Source organism: Rhinatrema bivittatum, chromosome 7 (assembly GCF_901001135.1).
Source record: "Rhinatrema bivittatum chromosome 7, aRhiBiv1.1, whole genome shotgun sequence".
NCBI lineage: Eukaryota > Metazoa > Chordata > Amphibia > Gymnophiona > Rhinatrematidae > Rhinatrema > Rhinatrema bivittatum.
In genome coordinates this window covers 57,765,097-57,777,948 of record NC_042621.1, presented here as the reverse complement: position 1 = coordinate 57,777,948, position 12,852 = coordinate 57,765,097, and positions in this window count along the sequence as shown.

Sequence of the window (12,852 nt, the reverse complement as noted above, 5' to 3'; positions counted from 1 at the left end):
CGATCCTCACTCTCTCTCTTCTTCGGGGCTGGAGCTGCAACAGGCAAGCTTAAAGGAAAACGAGATGATCGCGTCACTCAAAGTAGTCTGCAAGAGGGGCAACGCTCGCTCTCAATCACACACGCACACGAGAGTGACTCTCACCTTAACTCTTTCATGGATCACACACACATACACACGAGAGTGACTCTCACCTTAACTCTTTCATGGATCACACAAACACGAGAGTGACTCTCACCTTAACTCTTTCATGGATCACACACCCGAGAGTGACTCTCACCTTAACTCTTTCATGGATCACACACGAGAGTGATTCTCATCTTAACTCTTTCATGGATCACACTCACACGAGAGTGACTCCCACCTTAACTCTTTCACGGCGCACACACGAGAGTGATTCTCATCTTAACTCTTTCACGGATCACACTCACACGAGAGTGCCTATCACTTTAACTCTTTCATGCATCGCACATTCCTAAACGGGGCTGATGACAGTAAATGATAACCCCCCCTCGCCCCCGCATCCTTAGAGCCAGCCTCCCGCACACGCACACTTATACTGTACACACGAATCTCACACACCCACACTTCTACACTGCCTTCAAAGTTCGTTTTTCGATCGGGATTTATGCCAAAAAGCATTCGTAATTTTCCTGGTGTGAAAGTACAACATAATAAATTATAAACAGCTCCACAAATCTGGAAGCAAGTAAACGTTTGTGTTTTGCTCTCTAAGGCACGACCTCAAAGTGCTGTCATCTCGAGAGCGAAATACGAATTTGCTTGCAGCGTTAACATCTACTTTTGATTTACCATTTCAAGTTCTTCTGGGTATTTATTGTCATGCCTAGGTGAGCTGCAGTGCAAAGCATACTTACACAATGTGGAACGAATCCAGAGGAAATCAGCTAGCTGCTTTCATTTTTTTTTATTTATTTTCCTCGCGCGCGCACACACACAGATAGGTCAACGCATGATTTAAGCGCTCACCTTGCTGACGCCAACCCGAAACGCCACTTTGCAAGAAGGGTGGGGGGGGGGGTGGCGGGAGGAAGATGAGCTTCCTACTTTGCTTTTTAGTTTTGCTATTTGTTGTCGTTGTTTTATTAGCCTGATGAGGGCTAATTCATTAGACGAGAAACGATAAATCTGGCGGGGGGGGGGGGGGGAAAGGGCACGCGTTTCTTGTTTGTACGTTTCTCTTTTTCCTGGAGATGACTTTTGTCCAAGTTCAGCCGAGAGAGAGAAATCCTGGTTTTTCAGCAGCGGCGAATCGATGCGATTGGGGTTTGATTGCGTACTCCTGGCTGCAGTCATGTAACATCAGAAAGAGGGGATGGACTCTTAACAGTGTTGCAAGTGCTTTATGAACATGGATCAGAGGCTATTGCCAAACATCTTCTTGGCTGCCAATTGCACTTTTTTTTTTCCTTTTCTTTGTGTAGCTGATAGATATTTAATAACAGGCACAGCAAATCAGAGGCGATGTTCTTAATCCCAAGTGCCTTCTATACAGAAGTGCAGCACACACCCGTAGCAATTTTTTTTTTTTCCTTGGGGTTTTTTTTTTTTTTTTTAGAGTTCGCTAGGGGACAAAAAGAGAATGATCTCACGTTTACGGAAAGATCAAAAATCTCCTTTCGCCCCCATCCTGCAACATTTGGGATAATTCCAAATACCTTACTAAATGCAGATGTTGTGTCTTCACATCTTATAAAGACGACTCGTGCTTTTTTCCCCCCTCTTTCTCTTCTTTCCAAGTTGCAGGAAATTTCAAATACTTTGCAGGAACAGATGAAGACGCTCTTTTTTTGTCTGTTCTTTCTTTTTTTTCTTGTTTGTTTGTGTTTTAAAGACGATTTGTAGGATGAACAATCGCAGTCGCCTATGTCCCCAGGAAGTGCTACTGTTGGGAAGCGAAACCAAAAAAAACAAAACAAAAAAAAAAGCCTTGCATACAAGAAAATGGTGAGTTGTCAAATCTCGCTTCCGCTGCCAAATTCCCGCAGTTCCATATCACGGATAATGGCTGGATTCCTCTTAAGAGTCACGGTTATCTGATCACAGAAGGATATCTGCTGAAGATCAGATCTGCCTAAAAGCGCTGTTTCAACACTGCACACACAAATCCAGTCTCTGTGTGTGCGTCCGGCTGCATTGTTTGGATCCAAAATAAGTGACTTTCACTGAATCGGGATATTTTGAACCCAATCTCTCTCTCTCCCTCCCTCCCTCCCTCCTTTCTCTCTCTCTCTCACTGTCTCTCTCTCTCTCTCCTTCACCCTCTTCACTTTGCTGCTATGGCATTGCATGCCGTTAGATCCGCCCTAACATCTGTCCGTCTAACCATTGGCGCATCCATCAGTGTCACGCTGACTGCACGACGCGACGACAACTCATCAGGCACAGCAGAGCCTTCGATGCAACACAGATAACTAAACAAATTAACCGGGGTAGAGGGGGAAAAGGGAGTCAGCCGCAACAGCCTGGCTAGGTGCAAAATGTCAGGCACAGACACGTTAGACGAGGAAATGGAGCCCTACTCTTTTTAAGAGGAAAAAAAAATGCCTATTTGGGGGTTGGAGCTGGAGAAAAGTAGGTGATCAACTTAATGACAAGATGCAGTAGTGAATAATTGAAAGGACAGTTTCTGTCGTGATTTGCTTGAGTTCAAATGCATGCTTGCGGGGGGGGGGGGTGGGAGGAGAAATAGTGAAAACTAGCAAATTAAAATTAAAGTACCTAAAGAGATGTCTTTTTTTTTTTTTTAAAGGGATTGAACAAGACTTAACTGGAGCACAAATAAAAGTGAAAAATAAAAGTCCTGTAAGGAATCAACTACCACCTAGAAGTAGGATAAATGTTGCCCCTAAATATGAGATAACTATTCAGACAGGAAAAACAAACTTTCAAAGTCAGAACCACCGTAAAAAAAAAAAATAAATTTCGAAATGAAATAGATGTCCTGAGAGTAGTGAGTCCATTAATAGTGTAGTATCTAAGAGTACAGCGAGGAGGTCGGTATTATTGGTGTACACTTTGTACGGTTGTTATTTGCTCGTATGCCCAAGGCGCGCCTGTTCTTCAGCTAAAAAAGCAGCAAAGGGGTTCTGAGGTTAGGTTAAACGTTCTTTCTTCAACACGTGTAGGAGGCAAAATTCTACTTGGCGTTCAAATGTATTCTTCTTTCAGGAGGTTTTCTCAAGGAGTTCCCGTATCAGACTTATCAAAACGCTACATATTATAGTATAGCACGTTATAGGGCTTCTCTTTACTGTGAGCCTATAAGCCAACTTTGGAAAGTCATTGGGGCACCTGAGCGCCATTGAAAGCATATCCAGGACAAATAAAAGGTCCACGTGTTTTATGCTTTCCACAGATTTGCAGTTTTTCTCTCTCTCTCTCTTTTAATTTAATGATAGGTATTTCGGTTAAGCTGTAGGTACCTCTATAGACTTTTCTTTACAGCTGAACACACAGAATGCAAAATGAGGTTCCTAATTTTAGATGGCAGCTTCTTTCAGGAGGTTTTCTCAAGGAGTTCCCGTATCAGACTTATCAAAACGCTACATATTATAGTATAGCACGTTATAGGGCTTCTCTTTACTGTGAGCCTATAAGCCAACTTTGGAAAGTCATTGGGGCACCTGAGCGCCATTGAAAGCATATCCAGGACAAATAAAAGGTCCACGTGTTTTATGCTTTCCACAGATTTGCAGTTTTTCTCTCTCTCTCTCTTTTAATTTAATGATAGGTATTTCGGTTAAGCTGTAGGTACCTCTATAGACTTTTCTTTACAGCTGAACACACAGAATGCAAAATGAGGTTCCTAATTTTAGATGGCAGCTTCACTAAAGAGTTTACTCTCTACCCCCCCCCCCCCCCCCCCCGTACAGCTGTTTGCGAAATACCACTGGAAAGAAGGGCAACCTGAAACGCAGGGCTAATAAGTACACTTGCAATATAAAACACCTCCCCAGCACAATGCATTATTGTAAAGGCTTTCAGCTATATTGCCATGGCTGTAAACTTAAGTGAAAAAGGTTCAACGTGACTGCAGCAAACATCACCCACCTCTTTGGCTATTTCTCAAATTCTTTTGTAAGAAAAATAGGTAGAAATCCAGTGCTGCGAGTTTCCCCTAATTCGGCAGCAAAAAAAAATAAAAATTAAAAAGTAATTTCTGTATAATCGGTAGCCAAACGAACCTCAGACGGGTTGGGGGTGGGAATAGGCGAGTTTGTCTACTCCACTGCTAAAACAGGGAGCAATCTGTTTGACATTCCCTCGGACACGTTACGGACGGACATGTAGAGTATAGAAAGTGGGTCTGGTTCCTGAAGGATCGCACCGTTTGACGCAGCAGAATCCGTAACTCGCGTTAAGTGTAACACATTCAGAAACCGAATTGCATAAAATCGATCCACGCAGGATGCAACCGCAAAGACTCAGCACACAGCAGGCTGAGCCTCAAGCTTGCTTTTTTTTTTTTTTTTTATTCATGGGAGAGGAAAACAGTGCCATTACCCTCTCTAAAATGAGAGTTTGGTAATTTAAGAGAGCGCCTCTCGCCAACTTTGCATTCCCCTCCCCTCCCCAGCAGAAAATGCTTACAGGTCAACAAATGCATAATAACAAAACAAAAAAAAAATGTTGGCCTTCATCGCTCTGCGTTTGTTTCTCGCTATTTCTCCTAAAACAATGGCGTGATTAAAGGAAGAGTAACCCGAAGGAAGTAAAGGTTAAGCAAACAATAAGAAATGAAGTGTTACGGATGATAAGCGCTCTGTGCGATGCTGAAATATTTGATTGGCACTGTTGTTGTGGACATGAAGGCTTGGCAAAGTCCGTTTAAGTGAAACGAGTAACAAAACGGGGCTTGTTTTGTTTCGTTTTATGGGAAAGCACAACAAAAAAAAAACAAAAAACAAAAAACAAACCAAATGTTACCTCCGGTTCTTGTACACCTTTCTTCGTAGACAATAACAGTAACTGCCAAAGAGGCACGGGGGGAGAGCTTGGGGGGTTATAGCTGCAAGAATTCAAGTTGAAGAACTTTAAGCATTGCAAATCTGCTCTTATTAAGACGAAGTGCTGGAGAGGGTACATTGAAAACGACCTCGCAGCTCCTAGCAGTAGATTGCTGCCTCCCAATTTGAACCTTTTTTTTTTTTTTTAGAAAGCGTTGAGCAAACGAGCAGCAAACCAGCCCCTCTTGGAAGTGCTAAACCCCACAGTACGTGTGCAGGGGCAGTGAGTGGAGGGCGAGAGAAGTGGTGGGAAGGAGCTCTGCAGAAGTAACACGGAGGGGACCCCGTTGGGTAAATAAATGTGCATATTCGTGTGGGTCTGCCTGTGTCTCTCTGTGTGTGCCTGTGTCTCTGTGTGTGTTTTATTTTTCTCACCAGCATGTTCAAGCTAATTGTTACCGTCTTGCATACAAATATCCTAAAGGAGGAGCATGCAGATGTCTTGTGCACATCTGGGCTGAAGTGAGAGGCGCCTGTCCCAGTGCAATGAAGCCCCTGGTTGGGGGTAACACGAAGGACCTGTTTGCAGCGGTCGCAGTGAAAGCGAGCAACTTAAGCAAAAGTTCGCTGCGACCCCAAGCTAAGGCGTAATTTGTTATATAAACCGGTCTCGATTGTATCCTTTCCTGGTGTTTTGTGTGTATTAATCGTTGCCGCTGTCACGTCATCACCGCCTCTGTATATATATATATATATTTTTTTTTTTTTAAGTCTCAGCATGTGCACTTTTCCATGAAAAAGGCTCTTAACGTGCTTTCAGGAAGGACATAAAAATAGGAGAACCAGGAGTGCAGGCTTGATGTTCAGATAAAGTTTTTTGTTTTTTTTTTCTGCTTGCCCCCGAGAAGATAACAGCTTCTTCGTCTAGCCACGAAAGTTTGGAAAATGTATCACAGCGGTGAAAGGACAATTGCCTTCTTGTGTGTTATTTTGATCAGTTTTTGTTTTTTTTTGTGACCCCCCTAATAAGAGAAAACAAAAAGAAAATTCTTTGACATTAGCAGGTAGCTTTGGGTAGAAGAAAATAAACTAAAAAAAGAAAATAAAAAATATTAATATCATATCATCCAAATGTTCAGAATATATTGCAGTTTTTTAAAAAAAAACAAAACAGATAACGCAGATCGCCAAGGAAATGTACTCTTATTATCCCCCCAGTTGTACCGGAAAATAACTTGATTGCAAATGTGGACACGGTCGTAGTATTTTAAATAATGACCTGCGGTGTAAGAGAATACGAGCAGAATGACAATAAGCGCGCAATAACGCACGCTGATGAGCGGCAGGAGGAATAATCATTTTCTATCACAGTTGCAGTCAAAGACGCGGGACAGCATCCAACTTAAGATCTCTACAACTTCTTTAGAAAAATAAAACTTTTTTTTTAATGTTTTAAATGAAAACGAGAATTTCTGAAATTCAGATTGTATGAAAAGTTATCTGTTTTGTTTTGGGGGGGTTTTTTTTTCCCCACCCCACTAGCGGCAAGAATCTTGTTTGAATGTAAATTGTTTTGGTAACTGCGTTTGCACGGCAGCAAAGTTTGTCTTATTTCAGTCCGTTTTTTGCTTAACGAACCCGATGTTTTGTCTGCAAATTCTCCCGAAGGATGTTCCCATTTTTGACACCTAATCAGCTTTTGGCATATCTGAGCAGGGCGGTGCAATGACACTTTTTTGAAAGCAGTGTTGAATAAGGGCTGCGTCTTTAGGGCATAATTTAATAGACAGATAAGCAGGAACAATATTTGCCTATTCCCTTGTAATCCCAGAACTCATTTAGGAAGCCCATTTACCTATATGAAATCTTAAAAAAAAAATAAAAAATCACTCTCTATGCAGGCATGAAATAATAGCTCCATGGCAGTGAAAGAGTTTGATTTGCTTAACTTTGTTTCCCCAGTACTGTATTAGTTATTATGTTACATTTAACTTTTTATCCCGCTTTCCAGCGTGTCCTCACTTTTTATGTCTTTTTTTTTTCCAAGGGTAGCATTAGTTTCTTATAACATGGCGTTGTTTTGGTGTCCCCTTGCTTGGACCTGTATTGCATGCACTTAAATTGTGTTTTTGCATTTTCCACTCAGTGGACCCGGATTGCGCGAGCGCTCGAGTCCTGGGGCGCAGCCGGGTCCCCCAAACTCGCCCGGGGGACTGCGCTCCGGAGCTCGCCGGGGGGGGGGGGGGGGGGGGGAGAGTCCACCACCAACTTCTCCTAAGGCTCCCGCAAGGGAATTGGGAGAAACGTCGTTGGAAGTAGGAACCCAAGCGGCCAGCCCCACTTCGAATTCACTTTCCATTTAAGCAGAGACACCCCGACCACCCCCCCAACAAGCAGGGTTTCGGAGCAGCCCGGGACTCTTCCCAGCCCCTGAGCCTCTGGTTTTTCCCAGTGGCAGAGCTGCCTGGGAGCCTCTGGCTGCCGGTGCTAATCTTCTGGGCGGGCTTAGTGACCTTTAGGCAGACATCTCAGCTGAGCAAGCAGCAGCAGCCTTCCCCCTCCTGACCCTGCAAGGCTGCTGAAATACGGGCTTCCTACCTAAATCTGGGCTGGGTGTAGGGGAGCTGTGTCCCGTCCCCCCGAGAGAGGCGTAGCAGGCTCCGATCAATAAACCCAATTCCCTTATTTCATTGTTTAATTTGATTCCCCCTAATGTTCCCTCCGAGCTGGGTTCCTCGCAGCCCACCAAAGTACACCCCCTGCTCTTCCCATCCCGGCGCTGGCCGCACTTTCTGAGCTTGGTAAATTCCTAATTTAAGATTCAGGTCGGGATCTTGTAAACACCCCCCCCCCCGTGCTTTAAATAACCCCGCACATGTCCATCTTTTTTTCTCTGCATGATTCATGGTCTCTCGAGCAAAAAAAAAACAAAACAAAACATACAGGTTATTGTTTTGAAGAAAAATAGCCTTTAACTTATTCGAAATTACTGCAGCGACTGTTATGTGCTAACCTGGGCGGCAGATAATAAATATTCCTTGGAAAGGCGGTGTAATAATTTGAAAACTCCGCTGCCTCTTATGAAATAGCCTGCATTTGCATCAAATAGGCAGCTGATTTGGTCTCAAGTCCCTTGCACCAACTTTCACCACTTATATTGGCTGGCCTTAAGTTCTGGAAACTAATATTGCATCTCTCTGCCGATAGACTTTTATTAAAAATAATAATAATAATAAATAAGGACACGCGGACCTGATTTATTTTGCAGCTGTCTTGTCTCTCAATTATTTGAGAAACGATTCTCCCGTGCCGAGGTAGAACGTTTTCACAAATTGAAAACAATAAGGCAACTCATTTAGTTGTTTATTTTGCAAAGTGTTTGCACCGAGTTGCACTGCTGTTAGGTGTTGTTTTGTTGGGCTTCAGTTTTTTTATTTAAACCCGTTGTACTTCCTCCTCAAAAGTCAAGCTCAATGAGGTCCCCTTGTCCTGATTTCAGGGGACAGTCTTTTGAAAACAAAACAAAACAAAAAATAGATATAGTTAGTTACTTTGCATTTAAAGGTCAACCAACAAAGGGTTAACGCTAGGACTCTGCCTGTAACAGAAAAGTAGCCATGATGCAGCTCCCAATCTGCCAATGGAATCCCGGGAAACTGGCGTTTGATTTACTGCTTGGAGAAAGGGATGGCATTGCTAAATTACTCCATGGTACAAGAAAAATATTACAAATCCTGTTGTCTTCTCCCACCAGTCAGCCTCTGCAGTACATGTGGAGACGTTATCAGTTTTCCCCCTGAAGTATGTGTAGAGGACACAGATTATATTTTTTTTTGCATTATGAATTAATCATATTTGGGGTATCAAATAAAATATTCAAACGAGATAATTGCAAGCAACAACACAACTTGTGTTGCCTACTCTTTCAATAATAAATTACCCTTGGTATGTGATCCTTCCTGTAAAGCACCTGTCTTGCCACAGACAACCTTATATAACTCATATCTGCTCAAAATCCAGTGAGAACACAATTTCTACATAATAAATTAGAATAAATTATTCAGCTAGTGTCTTCATTTAACTATGGTAATGGCACACAACGATATATTTCTCTATCAGTCACCTATTTTTAATTATAATTCTCATCATGGCCACTGTATTTCATACTTGGTCCCAAAAGGCGATCTGGTAACTATTAGGAAAGTCACAACTGTGCAATTTTCGGGGGCTATTATTCCAGAATAGGTTGTTATGCAGTTTTGCTTGAAACTATTCTCATGTTACATTTCCCAAAAGTTCATTTGTACTAATATTATTCAGTTTCAGCTCCCCAAAAGGAATTATTTTGAGAGCAACAGCAGTATAGCCTGGTTCCGGCTGGGATTTTGGCCTTCCAGGCGTCAGTCCCTGGCTGCAGGAAAAGTCCAGAATAGTGATGAGTCAATAACACGGTGTCCAGCTCCCACCAGAAGGGTTTCAGCCCGGGTGTGAGTTCAACGAACATCCATGGCACTTCCTGGGATGCTCCAGGACCATCCATCAAATTAACCTCCCCTGACGGATTGGTGGAAGTGCACTGTGGGTCCCTCAATTTACCAGGCTGTCTGCAGATTTCCTGATGGGAAATCCATTGCAGTGGATTTTCATGGATCTGCTGCGGGATTATGGTTCAGCTCAGCAAGCATTTTCTTAAGATAAGGTATTTCCGAAACCATTTGACAAAGTTGTTGGTTCCTCAAATTGCTTCACACATCCCCTAGTCTAAAAGCAAGGCTATCCAGCTCCAGAGTCCTTGATGGCCACAAACCAATCTGGTTTTCAGGATATCCCTAATAATGCATAAGATAGATTTGCATAAACAGCTGAGGCAGTGTGAACGCAACTATAGCTCGTTAGACATATCCTGAAAACTAATTTGCATCCTTGGAGGACCAGAGCTTCTGGTTCTAGAGGGACAAGCTAACTCTGGCTTTGTCCCTGGCCACTCAGAGAAATTTTCAGATTGCTTTGAAACACTGAAAGCACAGCATTAACTCATCTTTGATGCTTAAGGTCTGGAATCAGGTAGAGACATACTGAGTGAAATCACTGGAAATTGCGCAGATTTTAGGAAGTTTCATACCAAACATAGGGGCTGATGTAATAAGACCTGTGCTGCACTCGGGTCAAATTTTCTGTGCATATATATATATATATATTTTTTAGCCTGCGGCAAAAGCCAGGCACCTCCACGGGAAGTAATAAGAGGACGGCATGCAAATTAGATATGCACAAAAAAAAAAAAAATGTGGACAAGAGCAAATACGCACACCAGCACCCGCATAAAAGTCCCGATGCAGAAAGCCCCGGTGAAAATCCGCACAAAAATATTTGGCAGACTTGTGAGGGGTTACTACTTCCAACTTACTGCTGATTGCATCGGTCCCACGTTATTCAAAAATAAATTGTTCAGCTTCCGTGGCTGGCATTAGTGTGGTTGGATGTCCGTGCAGCCTTTTTCTTCGCTGGGTGCCCGGGGCCGCTCAGCATGGATCAGCCCTGCCGGGAGAGAGCGGGAGCCGGGATGGATGGACGGACCAGCGCTACAGACAAGTGCCACCGTCCGGAGGAGCCACAGTGCTGTCACTTAAGTCCTGGCCCACCCCAGGTGCTAAAAATCCTTCTTAAAAAAAAACACAACACACTAACTAAAGGTTTTCTCTCACTCTGTGGGAAAAGTACTCAGTAAATAGGGCCACACAGAGGCCAGCGTAAGGACCCACAGGACTTCTGGTGGGATTGTCAGCCATTTGCGCATGGAAGTTGGTTACCTTTAGAAAACATTTTATGTGAAATTTTATCTTCTTTGCACCCCTCCCCCCACCCCGCACACACACACAGAAAAACACCTCAACGCCGTGTATTTTTTTTTCTTTTTGGGAAAACCTGCCCACAAAGGCATTTTTGCCTGCTGATTTTTTTTGAAAAATTCACAATTAATCAGCTGCTTTGAATGATCTCGCATTGCAATAGCTCGTTAGCTACGAATTTAAATACAGTTTCACAGAGAGCAGACTAGAGGTGAAATTTTATTACTGCGAAGGGCAGATTTTGGGACAAAACTTTGCATTTTAAGTGCATAATCCATTGGGGTCTCCCAGTTATGCTCTTTGGAACTGTTTACTTTTTCTGAGGCGTTTTTAAGACGACAACAAATTCCCTGATTCTTTTTTTCTTTTGACTCAGCAGTTTCTTCCTGCTCTTTCGTGCTTCCAGCTCAATCAGAACCGGCTTCTGTTAAGCTACAGCACCATTCACAAGCGCTCCAGGTTTTTCTCCCTGTTTTTCGTACTGCTCTGCTCCCATGCGCGTACATCCCCTACCAGTCATTGCGGCTACGGCCCTTGGCTGGGGGGGCTGGCTACAAGGCAGAACCTTCGTCTAGTCACTACATGCCACCCTCCCCATGGGCTGTAAATTATCTCCAGCCATGGTCGGTCTGGGGTGCAGGAGACCGGCTCTTGAATCAAACACATACCTTCTGCACGGCGGTGCCCACATCACACTTGCTACCTGAGCTGCAGAGCCATCCGAACACATTGATTGTACTGTGAGTTGCATTCAGAAGACAAGGACCGGGGGTTAAAGAGCCGGTGCAATACAGGTCTGGGTAACTCCAGCTCTGGAACATGGAGATGGTCAGTGATCTAGTTCATCAAAGGGGGGTGACTTTTGGCCAGCCTTGGTTTTCTGACCTTACCATATTGGGTTGATTTTACAGTGAGATTTCTTTGTATTTGGTTTTGACAATGTGAATGTCAAAAAACTTACCTTATCTTATAATCATGGCTGAATGCCTCTTCTACAGGCTTGTTGCCCCCATTCTCACTGGCATAAAAAGTTGCTCCTAATGTCACACTCCTTCCTCTGCTGCTATAAGAGGTAATGCTCAGCTGTTCACTGCCCCTCTGATCTGGCCAAAAAGCAGGAGATCTGATCCAGGCCACACAACCGCAGGCCTGATGTGGTCCAGGCCTGCGGACCTGATCCAGGCCACACAACCGCAGGCCTGATGTGGTCCATGCAGCCAAAGTCAGCATTCTACTGTAGTTGCCTCTCTCTTATAACTGGGCCAATACAGTGCATCCCATTGCATTGTGGTATTTGTGGTCTCATTTGAAATCATTGCTGTAGGTACCATAATGCATCAGGAGAGTTGCCAGAAATCCAGGACTGACCCTACAAAAAAAAAATCTCCCTCTTTCAACTGGGTCACTTCCCTTCTCTAGGAGGGACGTCCAGTGAATCCGAGTCTCCAGCACTTCACGGCTTGCATTCTGGATGACTCCAGCTCTGCCAGCGTCAATCTTCAGCATAGTTCCCAAGGCCCCTGAAGGGCATAGCAGTGTCCAGTGTTTCACATTGGTTGGAGATGTAACGTTGCACGTCCAACAAATCCAGCAGTTTGCATAAACATGAAATGCAAATAAAGGATTGATGTCTATCACATCATAACAAACACTCAGTTCTCCATTATTTGCAAGACTAGGTAGTTGGTCACCTATAGAAATGGTCAGCTTACATCAGGTGTTATACTGAGGTACGTTGAATATGTTTATAGAAATGTACCACACAACGGGTCTGATCCTTTAAGACTTCTCTCCCATTCTGTGTCTATGAGAAAAACAAACAAATCTCAGTGAATCAGGCCCAGTCAGTTTCATGTACTGTAATAAACCATTGAGCCTATGTCAGGAAATATTCATATATTTTTGTTTTGTAATCTGACCAGCAGGCTGACTGGAGGGCCAACTTCAACAAGAATGTTATCACAACTACTGACACCATTTTCCAGTGACTTTTTTCGACTCTGCTCAACTGCATTTCAAATCTGCTATTACAG